Raw genomic sequence first — 20,612 nt, 5'->3', positions numbered from 1 at the left:
ACACACCTGGAGCAGGTACGTGGTCTAGCTGGTCCAAAAGTAGCTTACCGGCTCTATAACATCAGGCAATTCACTCAATCTTTCTGAGACTCAGTTTCCTTACTTATAAAATAAATGACCTGTCTCATTGGGGTATCAAATATTTTATTTATTTATTTATTAAAGATTTTATTTATTTATTTGACAGATGCAGATCACAAGTAGGCAAAGAAGCAGGCAGGGAGAGAGAAGGAAGCAGGCTCCCTGCTGAGCAGAGAGCCCGATGCGGGGCTCGATCCCAGGACCTGGGATCGATCATGACCCAAGCCAAAGGCAGAGGCTTTAAACCACTGAGCCACCCAGGCGCCCCCCCAAAGATTTTATTTTTTAAGGATTCTCTACACCCAATGTGGAGCTCAAACACACAACCCTGAGATCAAGAGTCACACACTCCACTGACTGAGACAGCCAGACACCCCTCTTTGGGGTTTTAAATGGATTAAATTAGCATGTAAAATCCTTAACCATACTAAATATGTGTTGACAATAATATTGCTATCCCTCCGGGGCTCCCTAAGGCAATTATTAACTCTACAAATAATTAGTCCTTGTTACGTTCTGTTTGGTCCATCAGGGAAATTATAACTACCTTTGCGAGAAATCTTTTTACTCATTCATCCCTTAATGAAAGCCAGAGCCCTCAGGAAAAACTTCATAAACTTCATGATGCCCACACCCCCTCCTTTCTCTTTTTAGTCCAAGCAGGCTAATGGTATCTAGGCTTCTTGTAAACTCCCCTACTGTCAGCCTCCACACTTGACAGTGAGATGGATATGGGCTGTCTGGGGTCTATAACTAGTCAAAGACATGCTGTTTGACTTATGAGAGAGGTTAGTGCTCAAATCATAGTCATGATGTGTGTCCAAGCCTGATTTAGGAGGATGAACCAATGTTGGACTTGAACATAACCTGCCATCTCACAGGGATTCACTCAGACCAGATGATGGGGACTGCTATCTTCATGACAGGGCTATCCTCTGCCAGCCTCTCAAAGGACGCCTTGCTCAGGCAGACAAACATCAAAGCAAGAATGCCTTTGGGAGTACTGGCTTCTTTTCCCCACAGAGAGACAGATTTCCTTCTGTGTTGCCAAATAGGTAAGTGTTTTCCTTTAAGAACACTTATGAGAGACTACTCCTTTTCCCAGGAAACCAGGGCCACCCAAAGCAAAATTACTTATCTTTGTTCAAGAACAATTGTTCACTCATTTTCTATTTGTTTACTTTTCCCTCCTGCTTAAGAAAGTTATAGGATATTTTTGCTATTGGTAGATTGGATTTTTCTAGATGCTGTTTTAGTTTTGAGCTCTAAACTGAGGTTTGGAGGTTGTCCATGGAACAAACACTTCAAGAGAAGACCAGACCCTAGCTCACACAGAGGACATAGTTGATAGTTGATAGTAGCAAAGCACAAACATAACTTATGAGTGGGAAAGTGGACATGAGATTCTCTGTCCACCTGACACCTCACCCAAGATGGACAGAATCAAAGCCCCACAAAATGTGATCCTTTCCCCAAATTCTCCAGTTCAAAGAAGGGCAGCATTGTGTTAGTTCAGGTCCTCTTGGAGCATATGCCAAGATGGAATTAAACACACAAGAACTCTGGGGCACCTGGGTGGCCAGTGGGTTGAGCCTCTGCCTTTGGCTCAGGTCGTGATCTCAAGGTTCTGGGATCGAGCCCAGCTTTGGGATCTCTGATCGGTGGGGAGCCTGCTTCCCCCTCCCCCTCTGCCTGCCTCTCTGTCTACTTGTGATCTCTCTCTCTGTGTCAAATAAATAAATAAAATCTTTAAACACACACACACACACATATACACACACACACAAGAACTTTTCGAGGAAAATTCTCATGAAGGGTAAAGGGGAGAAGGAATGAGACTAGGCAGAGAGAGACTCAGATCATGACACAGGTCTATTCCCTCTGGAAAGGGACAGTGAAAGGAAAGAATCAGGCAGGAAGAGCTTCAGTCTGCAGATTAGTTCTAAGAAATTATTGACTACATTGATGGGAAGCTGCACAGCACCGATCGCCTGTTAGAGGAGTCCCAGCTTGGGCAGAAATGGCCTGCTTCTTGTACCACCACTGAGTTCATTCATTGTCTGAGAGCAGCCAGAGAGTGTGTAGCCTGGTGTGTGTGCTGCAACAAATCACAAGGGGAGGCAGCTAGTGGCTCTCAGCTCTGTTCTTTGTAGAAGGTTCTCTTGAAGGGTGGTGTGAGTAGCTACATGTCCGCGACAATCATTCATTCAATTATGCAACCTGCCTGATATTTTCTCCTTTAAGACCCAGTCCACTGGCAAGATGCTAACCATTTCACCTCCTAAATATCTCTCACATCTGTCTGTTTCTATCTCCTCCACCACTACCACCATCATCTTGTTCCCAGATGACCATCTTTCCATCTATTCACCATACAGCATGTAGAGCAAGCTTTTTATCTTAAAAAAAAAAAATTCTTTTTGTTAAGATTTGTTTTTAAGTAATCTCTACACCTGACATGGGGCTCAAACTTATCACCCTCAGATCAAGAGTTGCAGGTTCTACTGACTGAGCCAGTCACTTGCCCCAGAGCCATCTTTTTAAAACATAATCAGATCAGTTTAAACAACATCAGAGCTCATAGGATAAGGATCTAGGTCCTTAGTATGACCTTCAAGGCCCTGCCTATTATGGCTTTTGCCTTACTCTCCAGGCTCCTGAGGACTTGGGCTGTCCTTACTCTCTCTGCTCCATTGATCCTTTGAGCATCAGTTAGATAATAGTTCAAATCTAGCATCCTTCATTACCCAAATGCTCCAAGTTCTTTCCTGCCTCAGGACCCTTGCACATATTGTTCCCTCTACCAATTATTTTTTCTCCAATCCTATTCCCCTTTACCCAGTTAATTAATCCTTATTCCTTAGCTACCAATTCAAATATCATTTCTTGAGGGAAGCCTTCTCTGACCCTCACACAAGTTTGAATCCTTTGTAATTTTGTCTTATAGTAAATTAAATGCACTTTGTAGCATTTAGGATGGTATTCTGTATTTGATTAATTATCCGATTGACTACCTCACTGTAACGTGTGTTTCCTGATGGTAGAGACCATATTTTTTGTCCATTTTCGTTCATTATGGCATCTCTAATATTAGCAGAGTGGCTGCATTTTGTAGTTGCAACAAAACATTTGTTGAATAAAGGAAGCATCTAAAAGAATTATTTGGTATTTTTTCCTTTTTATTTGAGTCACATTCCAAGTGTTTTCTAACCAGTGAATTTTATTTCTTTCTATTTATATTGTTCTCCAGTGGCATGATCTCCCCCCCCACGTCTACTCCCACCCTTCACCCATGGTAAAATCTGTGAGGGCTGGCCTTGGACTTTGGGATTTTTCAAGGCTTCCTTGATGAGCACTGCAGGCCTGGATAAAGTGCATGTAGTGGCACAAGATTTTATTCTAGAGCGAGAAGGTCAAGGAGTCAGGGAGATAGGAAGGAGAAAAAAGTGAGTTGCCTCCAAAGAGCTGGGATACAAAGTTGCTCTTTGAAAGTTAAATTAGAAAGCAGACAAATCGGAGCAAAGATACACAACATGCCTCCTTTAAGACCAATAAGGACTCCAGGATCTACAAGGCCTAACAGTAATGTTACTCACTATGGCCTTGCTCTATCTAAAAAAGAAATGTGTTCATCTAAGGCGGGACAGCCCTGGTACATTAATAAGGAGAACAGAGAGTGTCCACTGGGCACTGCCCCCCCTCCAGGAGAAGAGCTGGCCAGAATAGCAGGAATGAGTGGCCCATCCTCCCAGCAGCTTGTTTGACTCCTGGTGTGGAGAAAGGTGCACCAATCTCCCCAGGGCTGATTTCAGTCATAATTTACCCTTCTGATTTTGGCTTTGAGCTCACCAAGCCACCTTCTGACAAGTAGATTCCAAATTGTTTAAGAAGAGAGTGCACTCATCAGCTAACCTCAAAAGTCTTTTGTTCCTGACCGTTTTGCTTCTAACAGAAATGGTTAAGCTCCAGGCCTTCATATGAACCCTGACTCTACCACTTACATACTGTACATACTAACCTTGGGAATCCCCTTCATCCTTTTTACCCCCGCTGAAAAAAAGATCACAACATACCACATGATTGCAGGGAGAATTAAAGAAAGAAATGCATAAGCAATGTCCACAATAGCCAAACTATGGAAAGAACCCAGATGTTCATCAACAGATGAATGGATAAAGAAGATGTGGTATATATACACAATGGAATACTATGCAGCCATCAAAAGAAGTGAAATCTTGCCATTTGTGACGGTGTGGATGGAACTAGAAGGTATTTTGCTGAGCGAAATAAGTCAATCAGAGAAAGACAATTATCACAAGATCTCCCTGATATGAGGAAGTTGAGAGGTAACGTGGGGGAGGGGGTTGAGGGTAGGAAAGGAATAAATGAGACAAGATGGGTTTGGGAGGGAGACAACCATAAGAGACTCTAATCTCACAAAACAAAACATGACAGTTGCCAGGGGGCAGGGGGTAGGGAGAGGGTGGTTGGGTTATGGACATTGGGGAAGGTATGTGCTATGGTGAGTGCTATGAAGTGTGTAAACCTGGCAACTCACAGACCTGTACCTCTGGGGCTAATAATACATTATATGTTAATTTAAAAAATTTTTAAAAATTTTAAAAAGAAAGCAATGCATGTGCTGTACTTAGTGTAGAGTTTAGCAAATAGTGAACGAAATCACTAAGTTCACCTTCTGATTTTATACAATGTGGATTTTTAATCAACACTGCAATATTGAAAAGATGGAATTTCCGGTTCCACAAGATCAAAGACCAAATCTAGACCGTGGGAAATCACCAAGATGATAGACTACAGGCGAGTCTTTTACTCCTGGCACCTCTCCTGTCACATGGGTTAACATCTACAAAAGGTAACCAGGACATGGCTTTAAAATCTTGCATCTCGACCTCTCTTTTCTTAACCCTCATCTCCCACACATACTTTTTATGCAGAAACAGATTTTCAGATTTACCTCTACTTCACTCTCATGGAATTAAGAATGATTGTCCTACACAAGGAAGAGCGTCAAGGAGTCCTTGATTTTTTTTTTTTTTTAATTTTTCCTTCATGCTACAGACCAAAAGCATCATCTCCTGGAGGGGGAAACACAGGCTCTTGTTTTTCTAAGGTCACCATTTGGCCTGCCCCACTTCCCCACATGCTCTTGAGGGAAATACTGCAATTATATTTAGAAAGCCACAACACCAGTCACAGATCAAGGCTTCCATCATGCAGGGAACATGCCTGAATTTCAAACAGGCAAACCAAAGTGACTCTGCCAGATTAGACAGTTAATTTTGTTTCTCTGTTCCAGTTATTAGACTGTTCCATGACAAAAATGAACAAACACACACATTGTAAATTTGGCTTGGAGTACGGAGTCTTATCAATGTTTTCCAAGTGGAAACACTTACTTACAAAAGTATTTTCAGATCTCAGTGACTGATGCTGGGAAGAGCTGTAGGGAGTTTTCTCAAACTTCAGTTGTAGCAGCACTCTAACAGAACTGGTCGATCCAGTGGCATAATTATAGAGGATAATTTTCAGGTGAGGTGTGAGGTGCCTTCCAAAAAGACTACAGGGCCTCTTCAGTCCTTCGGAGTCAAGATAACACAGTCTAAACTCTGAAAACGATTTTATTGTCATGGAGATCTTCAATTTTATCTGCTGACATTAGAGAATGTCTATAGGCATCCAGAAAAACAGTGACTCAGTTGTTGCCCTCAAAGAACCCACCGACAGCCTAGCAGAAAATGCCAACTGTTTTCTCCCTTATACCGTTTCATTGAATTCCTACAACCTTGAGGTAAGTATGGTTACCATCCTCGTCCCACCAGGAAAGAAACTAAGGCTAAGGGATTCCACCCCAAATCACACAGCCAATAAACAACAGGCCACCAAACCTGATGGGCACCAGTTAGAGCAGGGAGTCCAAATCCTAGGCATGCTGTTCAGTTTTTCCTATCAAAAATGACGAGTCCCCCATTTCACGGGTACCCTTGACTTCTATATCTCCTTGGACCCAAGATGAAGAGCCTGGCACCTCGTGGTCACAACCAGGCTGTTCGAAGCCAGGGCACCGCCAGCTCGGTAGAGGGTCCAGTGCGCATGCCTGGGCCTGGGGGACCGGCCGAGCCCTGAGGGTCTGAGAACGGAACCTGCCCGAGGTGGCTCAGCGTCCCAACCCAGGATCCCTCAGAGACTCGCTCCCGGCCGCCCAGGCCAGACCCGTCTCCTGAGGGCAGAAACCCACGAAGCGCGGCCGTCAGCCCCCAGGCCCAAGCAGGCGCTGACTGAGGGGCGGCAGGGGAAGCGGCCCTCAAGGGCCGAGCGAGGCGCGGAGGGCCGCGGGGCCGAACGAAGGCGCGCGGCGGGGCCTCTCCCCTTGCTGCCGGGCTGCCCGCCTTCCTGCCCGGCACCGGCCCGCCGAGGCGTGCGCATCGGGCCCGCTTGCGGCCCCTCGGAGGCATGGGGCTCCGTCCGGCCTGCCGCCCGCGTGCAGGCCTGAGGCCCGAGCCCCCGCCTCTGGCTACCAGCCCGCGCTCGGCGTTTCACCGCGCTCGGCCGAGGCCCGCCTCTAAGCCGTTTTCGCTTTCGCTTTCCTGCCGCCGTCGTTGAGGAAAATGAAAGTGACCGTGGCAGTGGCCCGGACTAGCGCAGCAGCTTGTCGGAGCGAGGGGCACGGAGAGCGGCCGCAGTCGGCGTGGAGCCCGCGAGCTGGAGCCGCGGCCCGCACCAGACTAGGTAAGCGCGGCCCCTCGGCGGCCGCCTCGCGGGCTCCGCCTTGCGGACCAGGCGGGCGAGACGCCAGGAGGAGCTGTGACGCTGGACGGGCCGGGCGGGTGGGCTCATGCCGCGGGGCTGCGGGCGCCCAGGCTGGGGGAGCGCAGACTAGCGTGCCAAGGGTCTGGCAGCCTGGGGCCGAGGTCGCACAGCGGCACGGCAGGCCGTGAACGGTTCCCATCACACGTTTCCTTTTTGGACAACGCCACCGGTCCCTTACCTCCGCTGGCTTTCAGTAACAATCCAAGTGGGAGTAAAATGCCGAGCAGAGTGCCTCCCCTGAGCTCAGCAGGGAGGAACTCATCATTTGCCCCTGCTTACCGTTCAGACTCCGCTTCCTTCCCCATTTGGCTCCACTCCTCGTGTAGTTTGCCTTTCTGCATTTTACAGATAGGGTGCACTTGGGTGCCCCTGGGGTGCCTTCCAAAGGTTCGCTGAGCTGGCAAGCTTGCAGCTCGCCACTCTTGGCCATGGGCATGGACATCAGCTAGTCCAGGATGTCGCCCCTTCCCCCAGGCCCCGCCCATGAGAAGACAGGGCCTTTACTCCGCAGAGATTCCAACACCAGCCCCCCTTCCGGGCTGGCGAAAATGGTCAGGGATGGGACCTCTCAGGGACCTAGTCCTTCCCAGACCAGGAAACTTCCTGTCAGCTGCATCTGTCAGCAGAAGGGTGAAAGAGAAGTGCTCTGGTCTTTGCCGTTCATCACATATACACTAACTTCATCGTGGTATGGAGAACTGCGCTCCACCTCAAGGCTGTGGAAACAACCCCTGGCAAGGAAAAAAAAAAAAATTCTATCTCTACCTCTACCTCTACCCCTACCCCTACATGTACTATATCTATGTTTCTACACATACGAGTTGTCCACGTGGCCAGTCGTGTGAGATGAGCATACAGGGTAGAAGGCACTAAGTGTTGAAAGTAAAGGGCCTAAATTTGCAGGCACTTGACTTCTATTTGAGTGATGACACTGTAGCCAATACCAAGAACCCCCTTTCAGTCAACTTTTGTCTCAATAAAAATGAATTCAGCCTAATCACATGGATCTGATCATACAGCCCATTACTGAAGCACAACTCCAATGATCTTAACTTTGAAAATAGCCATTTGAATTTGACAAACGATGACATAAGATCTTAATTTTTAACCCACTGAGCCACCCAGGCGCCCAAGATCTTAATTTTTAAAACATGGAATCCCTCCTCTGTCCTGCTTCAGGGCTATGTTGAGTATTCATTGCTTTTAGAAAATGACTTTATCGTGAGCCAGAAAATCGGAGTCTTGATTCAATGAGCTATCCTTTCTGCTGAATTCCCTGATGTCCTCTTTTCTCTTCCTCCTGTTAAGTAAATTTGAACCGTTGTGGATGGTTCTCTCCTTTTGCTCCCCTAGCTTCGTCTGCAGGGGTAAGAGGTGGTGTGCTGGAGATACTATGCCCGGCATTTCTACCACCCTGTGTTCTTGCTTCCATGTTCCAGAAAACGGAATTACTCAGCAGAAGACCGAGCAAGCCCCTGTCTTTCCTCCTACCTTCTTTTCTCCATAGCTTTGTGATCCATTGAGTTAGCCACCAGCATGTGATGGACCTTCTTATATTTTTCACTAAAAAGTAATGCGTGGGATTTTGTGTGCTTTCCTAAGTATCTAAGGCCTACCAAATTTAATTGCTCATGCACCTTAGTTCATGACACACTAATCCTTGCTCTATCTAGAGTCTCTCGTGTACTTTACTTTGTTATTTCCTCCCTTTATACTCCAGTTCTCTGTCAGTACCCTCCTCCCCGAGCACACAGGAACAGACAGCCCTGCGGGTGTATTTGTTTGTTCTTTTAAACTCCCTTTCATTATATTTTCTTATAATATGTGTCATCTTTGAAACCTATGTCATGTTTTGCTTTTGTTGCACTTACCTAAATAAATATTTTTAGGCTAGAGGTGCCTGGGTGGCTCAGTCAGTTAAGGGTCAGTTAAATGTCCGACTTTGGCTTAGGTCATGATCTCAGGGTCCTTGGTTGGAGTCTCCGTACTCAGTGGGAAGTCTGCTTCTCCCTCTCCCTCTGCCTGCCACTCCCCTTGCTCATGCTCTCTCTCTCAAAATAAATAAAATCTTAAAAAAATAAAAATAAAAATAGCGACACCTGAGTAGCTCAGTCAGTTAAGGGTCTGCTGCTCAGGTCTGGGATCAAGGCCCTAGTTGGGCTCCCTGCTCAGCGGGGAGTCTGCTTCTCTCTCTCTACCTCTGGCCCTAATCCCACTCGTGCTCTCTCACACTCTCTCTCAAATAAACAAATAAAATCTTTAAAAAATGCTTTCATGTATAAATCTCTTACTATTTCTTTTCCCCCCTACATTATGTTTTTGAGTCAAACCGTATTGCTATATGTAAATCTGATTCATTCCTCCTGGTTGTTACAGAATTTCATATGAAAAGTATACATCGCAAGCACTTACTCAGCCTCCTGGGAATAGACGTGAGGTGGCCTGTGACTCCTTGCTTGCATGAACAATGCTGCACCAAACATCTTTATGGTGTCTCCCTGTGTCTTGTGCAAGAATTTTTTTTTTTGAGACAGATATGAGATTGCCGGTTCTAGAATATTTGTGGGATGTCTTTGATTAAAACTGCTACTTTGTGCTGCAGAATGGCTTCATCAGTTTCCTCCCACTAGGAGTGCTTCAAGGGTCCCTTTTCCAACATCTGCTGGCACTTACTCTTAGCTCACTTACAAATTTCGATCTTAACTGGTAGGTTAAAGCAGTATCCATTTCTGTTTTAACTGAGCATTTTGTCATATTGTTTTGCCATTGGTAAACTGCTTACCCATCTATCCATCTAATCTGCCCCTCTTTTCTTTCAGATTTCTGATATTTTTCTCTATAGGGTTTGCATTTTGTTCCTTATTGGCATCCTGATAAGTTAAAATGGTAGTTCTCTGTCAGATGTGGATGTTTTCAGTCTTCCCCTAATCTTGTTACCCGTCTGTTAACTTCATTTATGGTCTCCTTTTTATTATTACTAATAACTTTATTATTAAAGTAAGTAAATATAACTAAATTCAATAAATATAATAAAAGTAAATAAAAAAACAAAATTTATATACCATAAAATTCACTTGTTTTAAAATTATACAATTCAGTGGTTTGTAGTCTATTTACAGAGTGTATAACTGTCACTGTAATCTAATTTTAGATTTTTTTTTTTTTTTTACTCTGTCAGCAGTCACTCTCCACTTTTCCTTCAATATGCCCCTCCCCAGCCCCAAGCAAGCACTAAGCTACTTCCTGTCGGCATTTGCCTGCTTCTGGACATCTCATACAAATGGGATGATTCAGTATGTGTTTGTTGTGCCTGGCTTCTTTCATTTAGCATAGTGTTTTGTAGGTTTATCTACATTATAGCATATATCAGTAGTTTGTTCCCTGTTAATGCCCGATAATATTCAATCATGTGGGTATACTGCATTTCGTTTATCTGTTCATCAGTTGATGCACATTTAGGTTGTTTCTACTTTGGGGCTCCTGTGAATAATGCTTCTGTGAACATTCATGTACAATTTTTGTGTGAACATATATTTTCATTTCTCTGGGATATATACCTAGAAGTGGAATGACTGGATCATATGGTATCCCAACGTTTAAACTTTTGAGGAACACCCAAACTTTTTTCCAAAGCAGCTGTGACATTTTCTGGTCTTACTGGCAATGCGTGATGGTTCCATTTTCTTCAAGTCCTCATTACCACTTGTCCCTCATTTGGGTTAGAGCTGTCCTATTCTAGTGGGTACGAAGTTGTAGTACATGGTGGTTTTAATTTGCACTTCCCTGATGGTTAATGATGTCGAATGTATTTTCATGCACTTATTAGCCATTCGTGCCTCTTCTCTAAAGAAATGTCTATTCAGAACTATTTTAAAAATTGTTATTTTTCTTTTATTATTAAATTGTAATGGTTCTTTATATGTTCTTGATACAGTCCTTTTATCATATATATGAGTTGCAAATAGTTTCTCCTTTTCTGTGACTTGTCTTTTCACTTTCTTGTTGGTGTTCTTTGAGGCAAAACAATTTTCAGTTTTGTTGATGTCCAGCTGGTCAATCTTCTGTCTTACCTTCTGTGTTTTTGGTGTCATGTCTAACAAATCCTTGCCTAACTCAAGGTTATGAAGAGTCATTCTTATGTTTTCATCTAAGAGCTTTATAGTTTACACTAAATCTATGGTCTACTTTTTTAAAAAACATAAATCTTTAAAATTTGGGAGTCGTAGCTATCATTTTTCTCCTTTTAGCTTATGCTATTTACATCTCATTTAAGAAATTCTTACCTACCTGAAGATTGTTAATTTTTTCTATATTTTCTCCTACTAATTTTATCGTTTCTTCTTCTACTTTTACATCTTTAATCCAATTAGATTTTGGTTTTATTATGGCTTTGTAATATGTCTTAATTTCTACCTTTTTTAAAAACTGTTTCTTATCTTTTCATAGCTTGTTCTTTCATAAACATTTTAAAATTTGTAAAGTTCACAGTAGTCTTTCTGAAGTTTTGATTGGAAATTAATTGAAATCATTGGTTGATCTGGGAAGAAATTAAACCTTTTATTGTCAAGTCATCTCACCCATGAATATGGTTTCTTCTCTCCATTTATTCATATTTTCTCTTAGATGTACTTTAATAGAGTTTTTCAAATTTTCTGCACAGGTCTCTTGCATTTTTTATTAAGATAATTCCTAGCTTCAATAATATTACTAATATAAGTGGTTTCTTATTTTGTCACATTGTTGCTGGTTACACTGTTACATATCCCCTCTCTCTCTTTCTCTCTGATTGGTTACTGTTAGTGTGGAGAAACGCAATCAGTTGTTTTTAGATTGATTTCACTTCTAACTACCTTTCTGAACTCATATTAATTCTAATGGTTTTTCTGTGGATTTTCTTGAGAGTTCTATACGAAATAATTATACCAGTTGCAAACACTGAGGTTTCTCTTTCCTTCCAATTTTATACTTTGTTTTACTTTTTATTATTTCTTATAGTGGCTACTTTTTCTATAATTGTATTACATGGTGGTGGGACTAGCTGTATCCTTGTCTTGTTCCATTCCTTAAAGAGAATACAGTTTTCTTTTAAGTGTGATGTTACCTATAGGTTTGTAGATGATAGTCTTTGTTAAGGAAAGGAAATCCTTTTCCTTAGGATCTGAGATACCAAGAAACATAGATAAAATTCGTATAATACTTCCTAATGAAAGAATTGTATAACAAAGTTTATCACATGTGGCTAAACCAATTATAATCAAGCTTTGAAAAAAAGACAGTGGTGGGGAAGACAGGGGCTTGGTCTCTTAATTCTACTTCTTTAAGACCTAGGTCTTGTGATTTTTTATTTTTGTTTTTGTTTTTAACATGAATTAGTATTGAACTTTGTCAAATGCCCTCTCCATACCTGGTGAGATGATTATCTATTTCTCCAGCCCAATTTTCCATGTATTATTAGGGTATATCATCCTAGCTGTTGTAACAGTCCCAACATTTCACTGGCTTACACTAGGAATGCTATTTATTTATCACTCATGACACAATCCAGGGTTGTTGGTGAGATAGTGGACTCTCCTTTACTTAGTTGTTCAGGAACCCAGGCCTTTCTTGCCAATTGCTTCCCCATCTCCTTCGACCTAGGTCCTTTATCGGGTCCTCCATGATGGCCAGAGATGACACAGATCACTGCTACTCATATTCCATTGGCAAGGACTAGTCACATTATCCCACCTATTGTAAGGTGACTGGAAGTTTTGTAGGTTTTTTTCTTTTTTAAAAAAATTTTATTTATTTATTTGAGAAACAGAGTAATTGAGAGAGAGAGCATGAGTGGGGGAAAGGAGCAGAGGAAGAGGGAGAAGTAGACTCCCCACTGAGCAGGGAGCCCAATTCGGGCTTGATCCCTGGACTTTGGGATCATGACCTGAGCAGAAGGTAGACACCCAACCCCATGGTGGGTGCGAAGTTTAATGGCATTCACAGGAGGAAAAGGACAGCAGAGAGGTGGTCATCAATAGTAACTTCTTCTATAATCCATTAATGTAGTGAATTACCTTGAGAGGTTTGCTGACTTTGAATCATTTTCTGTTACTTTATCATGACATACTCTTAATACTTTTCTAGATTTGATTAGGTATTATTTTATTTAGGTGTTTGGCATTCATGTTTATAAGTTTAACTGGCCTGTATTTTTCTTTTTTTGGACAGTCCATATTCCAAATTTCAAAATTATAGTAACTTTAGGTTGGGCAATGTTTCCTCTTTTTTTTTATTTTCTAAAGTAATGCATTTAAGTAAAAATTATCTGTTCCTTGGAAGTTAGTGGAATGCTCTTGTAAAACCTTCTGGACTTGAGACTTTGTGGGGAAGAAGTGTTTTAAATTACTTCAGTTTCTTAAATGGCTATTCATGTTTGCTATCATTTTTGTGACATTTGGTGGTAATTTTGGCAAATTTTCCAGAAATTTATTGATTTCAAAATGTATTGTGTGTCTTCAAAATGTGTTGTCATATAGTTATTTATAGTTATACAGAATAATGTAGAATATTACATAAAATAGAATATTATATAATATATACTATTATATATATATAGTATATAGTATGTATATATATATTATATAGTATATAATATATACTATTATATAATATTCTATAGTATAGTTATATAGACTAATATAGAATAATAGAATAAAATTATTAAGATTTTATATTATTCTTTTATAAGTTTTTAAATGTTGGCTATATTTATCATTTCCTCTTTTTTTTCTTTAGTCTTTTACATCTTCTGTCAATTTTTCTTGTTTAGTCTCCCTATGTTTAAAGAAATACTTTGATTGTGATGAGCACCGAGTAATGATGTATAGAATTTTTGGATCACTATATTTTATACCTGAAACTAATATAACAGTGTTTGTTAACTGTACTGGAATTTAAAAACTTAAAATGAAATAATATAAACTTAACTTTAAAATAAATTAAAATTTAAAAAACTCAAATTCTTTGGGTTTTGTTAATCACCTTTATTTATTATGCTCTATATCTTTTATTTCAGTGATTCTGCCCTTATATTTATTATTTCATTTCTTCTTGTTTCTTTGGTTACACGCTAGTTGTAAAAGTTTCAAACAATGTAGACACTAGTAAAGTGAGATAGGAAAGCCCATTCCTGTCTTTTATAATCTCACTATAAGCAACCACTCTTACCAAATTGGTGTTTTTCTGGATGCTTTTCTCTGCTTATACATTTGTCTACAACTCTTCTAAAAACTATGTAAGTCGTGGGTCTATTTTTCTGGTGTACACAACACGCACATCCATTAAAATGGCGTATCATAATTTATTTATCTCTTTTCCACTGATGGGCAAATAGGTTGAAAGTCTTGGTTTTTTAATAGTGGAATTTAATTGATTCATATTTATTTTGATCACTAATTAGTGTGGCCTTATTTCTGCCACCTTGTTTTGCCAAATATTGATCATGAGTTCTTCCTTTTCTTTTTTCCTTATGATTTCTTCTGTATTAATCAAAGTGTCTATCTCCATTCCTTCCTTCCTTCTTTTTATTTGGTGACATGGAATTCTGTATCTTACAAGGAGCCCTCTTTAATTTCTTAAGCGCAGATAAATTTATGTTTTCCTATAAGTACCAAAAATTAATCAGAATCTCTAACATCCTTCCAAATATAAGAACCTTTTTTTGTTTAAGATTTTATTTCTTTCTTTTGAGAGAGAGCACAAGAAAGCGAGCACAAGTAGGAGGACGGACAGAGGAAGAAGGAGAAGCAGACTCCCCATTGAGCAGGGAGCCTGATGTGAGACTCAGTCCCAGGACCCCAGGATCATGACCTGAGCTGAAGGCAGACACTTAACTGACCGAGCCACCCAGGTGTCCCAAGAAACTTTTTAGTATGTTTTTAATTCTCTTCTCTCCCACTTTTCCCTCATAGGCACATACTCACATAAGTGTCTGCCCAGGAATTACAATCTGGAAACTTCCTGTTATTACTAATTCTTCGTGCTTCAAAATACACTTTTCTTTTTCTACTTTAGAAATCTTTTTTTAACAATTGCATTAATCTGTAACCTATTTGTGTAATTGCCTACCACATCAGGATAGGAAGGCTCACACATATGCTTCTTTTAGAGTTTTCATTGACTTCCTGAATATTTATAGTGATTGGTGTGTCATGAGTAATGCTTCCCTGGCTTCCTTATTTCTCACAAGTCTACTTTGGAATCCATGCTATTCTGATCCTCATTTGACCTTTGCTGGCACAAAAACATTCTGAAGTATTTGCAAATGCTAGTCACTTCCTCGTGTTTTACTGAGTTTACTTTAGCTTGGTTAAATCAAGAGCAATATCAGTTTGTGTAAACTTACCACTAACTGAAGGCTCATGTAATGGCCCTGCCCCAGGGTCAGAGACTGTCTAGAGAAATATAAAAATCTCTTTGAAAATTCAGCTGCTGAATATCTTATGCTAAAGAGCTTAACATTTTATAATACTTTATAATACTTAGCTATTTGAGGGTAAAGTAAAATGGGCACTGTCACAGGGAAACTATGGTAAAACTAACTTGGATGGTGTTTATCAAAAGCTTTTTTTTTAAACTTTCTTTAATTTATCTTTTAAAAAGATCTCATTTTTAAAAATATTTTTTAAATGTATTTATTTGACAGAGAGAAATCACAAAGTAGGCAGAGAGGCAGGCAGAGGGAGAGGGGGAAGCAGGCTCCCTACTGAGCAGAGAGTTCGATGCAGGGCTCCATCCCTCCATCCCAGGACCCTGGGATCATGACCTCAGCTGAAGGCTGAGCCTTAACCCACTGAGCCACCCAGGCACCCCTAAAAGATCTTATTTAAAAAAAAATGTTTCTTTTTAAGATTTACTTATTAGAGAGAGTGTGTGAGTACCCTTGAATGGGAGGAGGGACAGAGAGAGAGGGAGAGAAATCGTCAAGCAGATTTCCCACTGAGCACAGATCCAGACACACAGCTCAGTCCCAGGACCCTGAGAGCATGACCTGAGCCAAAACCAAGGGCACATTGCTTAATCAACTGAGCCACCCAGGTGCCCTAAAAAATTTTATTTTTAAGTAATGTGTACACCCAACATGGGGCTCAAAATCACAACCCCAAGATCAAGAATCTGAGGGTCTTCTGACTGAGCCAGCCAGGCCTCCCTATCAACAACTTTTTAAAGTGTCCATACACTTTTATCTCAATAATTCTACTTCCAGGACTATATCTTAAGACATGTCTCCAGGTGCGTGGGTGGTTTAGTGGGTTAAACGTCTGCATTCAGCTCCAGTGGTGATCCCAGGGTCCTGGGATTGAGCCCCGAGTTGGGCTTCCTGCTCAGTGGGGAGTCTGCTTCTCCCTCTCCCCCTAACGCTGCCCCCTCCACCCACTCATGCTCACGCTCTCTCTCTCAAATAAATAAATAAAATCTTAAAAAAGACATGTTTCCTATGCAAGGTGATTTCAGGTGATGCAGGGTAATTCTAGGTGGTCTAACCCCAATTCACATAGTGGGAAAGTCATTTCTGTCAATTCCTTTTCAGTCTTCTGATCAAGAGAAGGAGAAAGCTTTCAGTTTGGTGCTAGTATGTCTTTAACACCTCTTTATACCTTTCCAGTCTCCTTTTCAATATAAAAGAATGAGCAAAGGAATAGCCATATCTTAATTCCATTTCCACAATGTTGTTTTGTTTTCCATTGTATTTGTCTTTATGATTGCCTTTCTTTAGGACATAAGATGCTGGTTTTCCATTTATAATAGTAAATAAAGTTTTCTCTTAGGACTCATTTATTTGAGGGCAGAAATGAATTGATTTAAAGAGAAAGGCTTAGTATAGGGCAGTTAATATTTAATTATGCTGAAATAGTTGTGGTGTTTGGATAACTGAAATGTGAGGAGCATGATCCTAAGAATGACCAGAGCTTCAGATACCGATTTTATTTTTATATTTTTTTAACATTTTATTTATTTATTTGACAGAGAGAGATCACAAGTAGGCAGAGAGGCAGGCAGAGAGAGAGGAGGAAGCAGGCTCTCCACGGAGCAGAGAACCCGATGTGGGGCTCGATCCCAGGACCCTGGGATCATGACCTGAGCCCAAGGCAGAGGCTTTAACCCACTGAGCCACCCAGGTGCCCCCAGATACAGATTTTAAATGGGGGGGTGCTTAAATATAAAAATGTTCCTCTCAGTGAGACTTCTGCTATCGGAAAGTTTGAAACACTTGGGTGTCCAACAATAAGGCATTGTTTAAATAAATTTGAGAGGCACCTGGGTGGCTCAGTGGGTTAAAGCCTCTGCCTTCAGTTCAGGTCATGATCCCCAGGGTCCTGGGATTGAGTCCCACATTGGGCTCCCTGCTCAGTGGGGAGCCTGCTTCTCCCTCTCTCTCTGCCTGCCTCTCTGTCTACTTGTGATCTCTCTCTGTCAAATAAATAAATAAAGTCTTTAAAAAAATGAATTTGATATCATCCTATGATATGATACTGTTAGATATTAAAAAGTATATTTAATGACATGGAAAAATTACATACTCTTAGGTAAAACAAAACTGGTTGCAAAAGAAAAATATATACAGTATCCCATTATTGTTAAAAAGAAACTATATATATATTAAATGTAAGACTCTGTATGCATTTGGTTTTTTTTCCAATTTATTTATTTTCAGAAAAACAGTATTCATTATTGTATGCATTTGTTTTATGTGTGTGTGTGTGTGTATACACTAAAATTATTGGGAAAAGGAATAGAAAAAAATAATTCCAAATAAGTTATGTCCGGGTGGTTGGGACTACAGATTTTTGTGTTTTCCTTTTATAAATATCTATCACTTTGTTACAAGAAAAACAATGTATACATATATCAATATCTATGTATATATATATATTTTTACACATATCGATTTTTTAATTAAGCTGTTCCCACTCTAACAGGACTACTTGGCATTTCGCCATCTGCAGGCACTCCTGAGTCCTTACATGTTCCTGGAAACCAATTATGTCCCTGTAGCCTGCTGCAGAACCAAAGGAAGATAGTGCTCTCAGGACTTCCTTGTGACCCCTCAGTACACTCCAAGATACTTGGTCTTTGTGGGTGTATATTTATACTTCCAGAGTAAATCAGAGGAATATATACAAAATTGTTTGGAATCATTTTAATTGCCTTTTCTTCTCAACAGTCCTATCAGGCAGGCTCACATCAGGATCCCACTTTTTTCAGTGGGTTTGGATCATTAAAGAAGAGTAGAGTAGATGCTGAAAGGGGGTCTCCTAGTTTCTCATTTGTTCTCATCCTGTAATTTCTGCATTATTTTACTGGCCATGTTTTGTTTTGTTTTGTTTTTGCTTCTTAAATTTTTATTTGGAAATAATTTCAAACTTCCAGAAAAGGGACCAAAATAAAAATGATTAAAAGAATATCCAATAGTAAAAAGAATAGTTAAAAAATAAAAGTAAAAAGAATCTTTACCTGGATTCACCTATTAACATTTTACCCCATTTGCTTTATTTATATCTATATATACAAATATATATTTTTTTCTAATTTCAATATATAAAGTTTATACTCCCAGTATATAATATATGTTATATATTTAAATTGTGTGTGTGTGTGTGTGTGTTTCCTGCACCATTTTGCCATGAAATTTCTATATGTCAGATATAATCATGGTTCCACATCATCTGGGTTGGAGGTGCATATATTTAAATTTGGATGCCATCTTTCCAAGATTACAAAATCTCTGTTAGGAAGAAAAAAAAGATGTCCACTGCAAGGCCTAATCCTTGGCAGAAACAATTGCTACCTTTGCCTTCTAGAAATTCCTAGGATGTTGCTTCTTAGAGCTTGTTCCTGGAACCCCCTGGATTCCTTTGTGGGAATGGGGTTGGCAGGTCCCTGTTGAGTGACTAAGTGCTATCTCTCTCAAAGACAGCTTCCTTCTTTTACAAGGATGCTGGGCTCTGCCCAGGGCCAACTAGCCAGGTCCTGAACCTAACAGAAGCCTGTTGTGGCAATCCAGTAATATCTGCCAGGTTGTAGCAAGACCTTTGACTGGCCAACATCCCCCACCTCCAACTGCCCTGCCCTGGGGTCCTTCAACTCCTCTCGACCCCCATTGCTACCACTGCAGTGATTCAGGCTGTCACTTCTCTTGTCAGTAACCTCTGACTGGTACCTATCTCCCTTTACCTCTTGCCTATTTTTTTCGCAGAAGCCAATGTGTGTTAGTCTCCTATTGCTGCTGTAACAAATTACACAAAACTAGTGGCTTGAAACAATACAAATTTATTTTTTTACAGGGACGCCTGGATGGCTCAGTTGGTTAAACATCTGCCTTCAGCTCAGATCATGACCTTAGGGTCCTGGGATTGAGCCCTCTGTCAGGCTCCCTGCTCATCTGGGTAGTCTGCTTTTCCCTCTCCCTGTGCCCTTCTCCCCAACACTTACGCTCATGAACACACACTCTCTCTCTGTGTCAAATAAATAAATAAAATCTTTTAAAAAATAATTATTTTACAGTTCTGCAGGTCAAAGTCCTAAAATCAAAGTTTTAACAAGCTGTGTTCCTACTAGAGGCTCTGGAGGAAACTCATTTCATTGCCTCTTCCAGCTGCTTGAGGCTTCCTGGATTCCTTGGCTCATGGCCCCTTCCTCCATCTTTAACACCAACAAGTCTTTCTCATGCCACCCTGCTCTGCTGCTCTTCTTCTGTAGTCAAATCTCATCTGTCTCCATCTTGTGATTACACTGAGCCCACCTGGAGGATGAAGGATTATCTTCCCATCTCAAGATCCATAATATAATCCCATTCTGCAACATGCCTTTAGCCATGTTAGGGAACATACAACTTCTAGCGATCCAGACATCAGTGTCTTTGGCAGGGCCATTATTCAGCCTACCACACAGTGTAGCCTTTTAGAAACACACACATATCCAACCACATTATTCCTCTGCCTAAAAGTCTAATGTGGTGCTCCAATCCTCAGAGGATGAGGGCTTCTTGGGCCTGGGGGGTACCATGCAAAGGCTGCTCACACCCCTTCTTCACCTCCTCTACCTCCTCCCTCTCTCCTTGGCCTCTGGCTTGCTGTCTATGATCCAGCCTTTGTGCGTGGTATGCTTTTTACTAAGGATGTTTCTCTTCCCCACACTCCATTCCAGACCTTTGCGAGGCTCCAGACAAGGTCACACCTCCCTAGGATGCTCTTGTAGTGGCCTGTGTCATTCTGCTGTCACACTTACCTGGGTTGTTATACCTTGGCATTTATTTAAGTGATTATTTGATTCATATATACTTCTCCTATGTGAGTAAGTACCCCACACAGGCTGGGACCATGTCTGGTCTTTGCCCACTGTTGCATCCCAGCATGGTATCTGGCTTATGGTAGATGGTTAGTGAGTACGTGGGAATAAATGAACAAGTGAATGAATATTAATAGCATGGTCATCACTGCCTGTCCCCTCCATGCTGCTGCTGCTTCTGCACAGCATTTATTGCCTCTTCTCTTGTCCTCTACCTTTACCAGAATGGAAGCCCACAAGAGCAAGGACTTTGTCTTTTGGGTGCGTGTCTGGTCCATAACAGGGGCTTGAAAAATGGGGGATGCCTTATATCCAGGGTGCTCTGAACTTCTCACAGAGATTTCATATCAGAACCCTCTTTGAAACTGGCTATTATCAAG

At 41.1% G+C, this 20,612-nt stretch overlaps 1 long non-coding RNA gene across 1 annotated transcript in view; it reads left to right on the top strand.

Annotated features, from left to right (window-relative positions):
* Nucleotides 1-6,735: 6,735 nt before the first annotated feature.
* LOC122891941 overlaps nt 6,736-20,612 on the top strand; it is a 67,108-nt gene continuing 53,231 nt past the window's right edge. Inside the window, exon 1 of the long non-coding RNA XR_006381342.1 lies at nt 6,736-6,828. This is a non-coding gene — a long non-coding RNA (uncharacterized LOC122891941). The remainder of the gene's footprint in view (nt 6,829-20,612) is intronic.

This window comes from Neovison vison, chromosome 1, assembly GCF_020171115.1.
Source record: "Neovison vison isolate M4711 chromosome 1, ASM_NN_V1, whole genome shotgun sequence".
Lineage (NCBI taxonomy): Eukaryota > Metazoa > Chordata > Mammalia > Carnivora > Mustelidae > Neogale > Neogale vison.
This window is presented reverse-complemented; position numbering and strand designations above follow the sequence as displayed.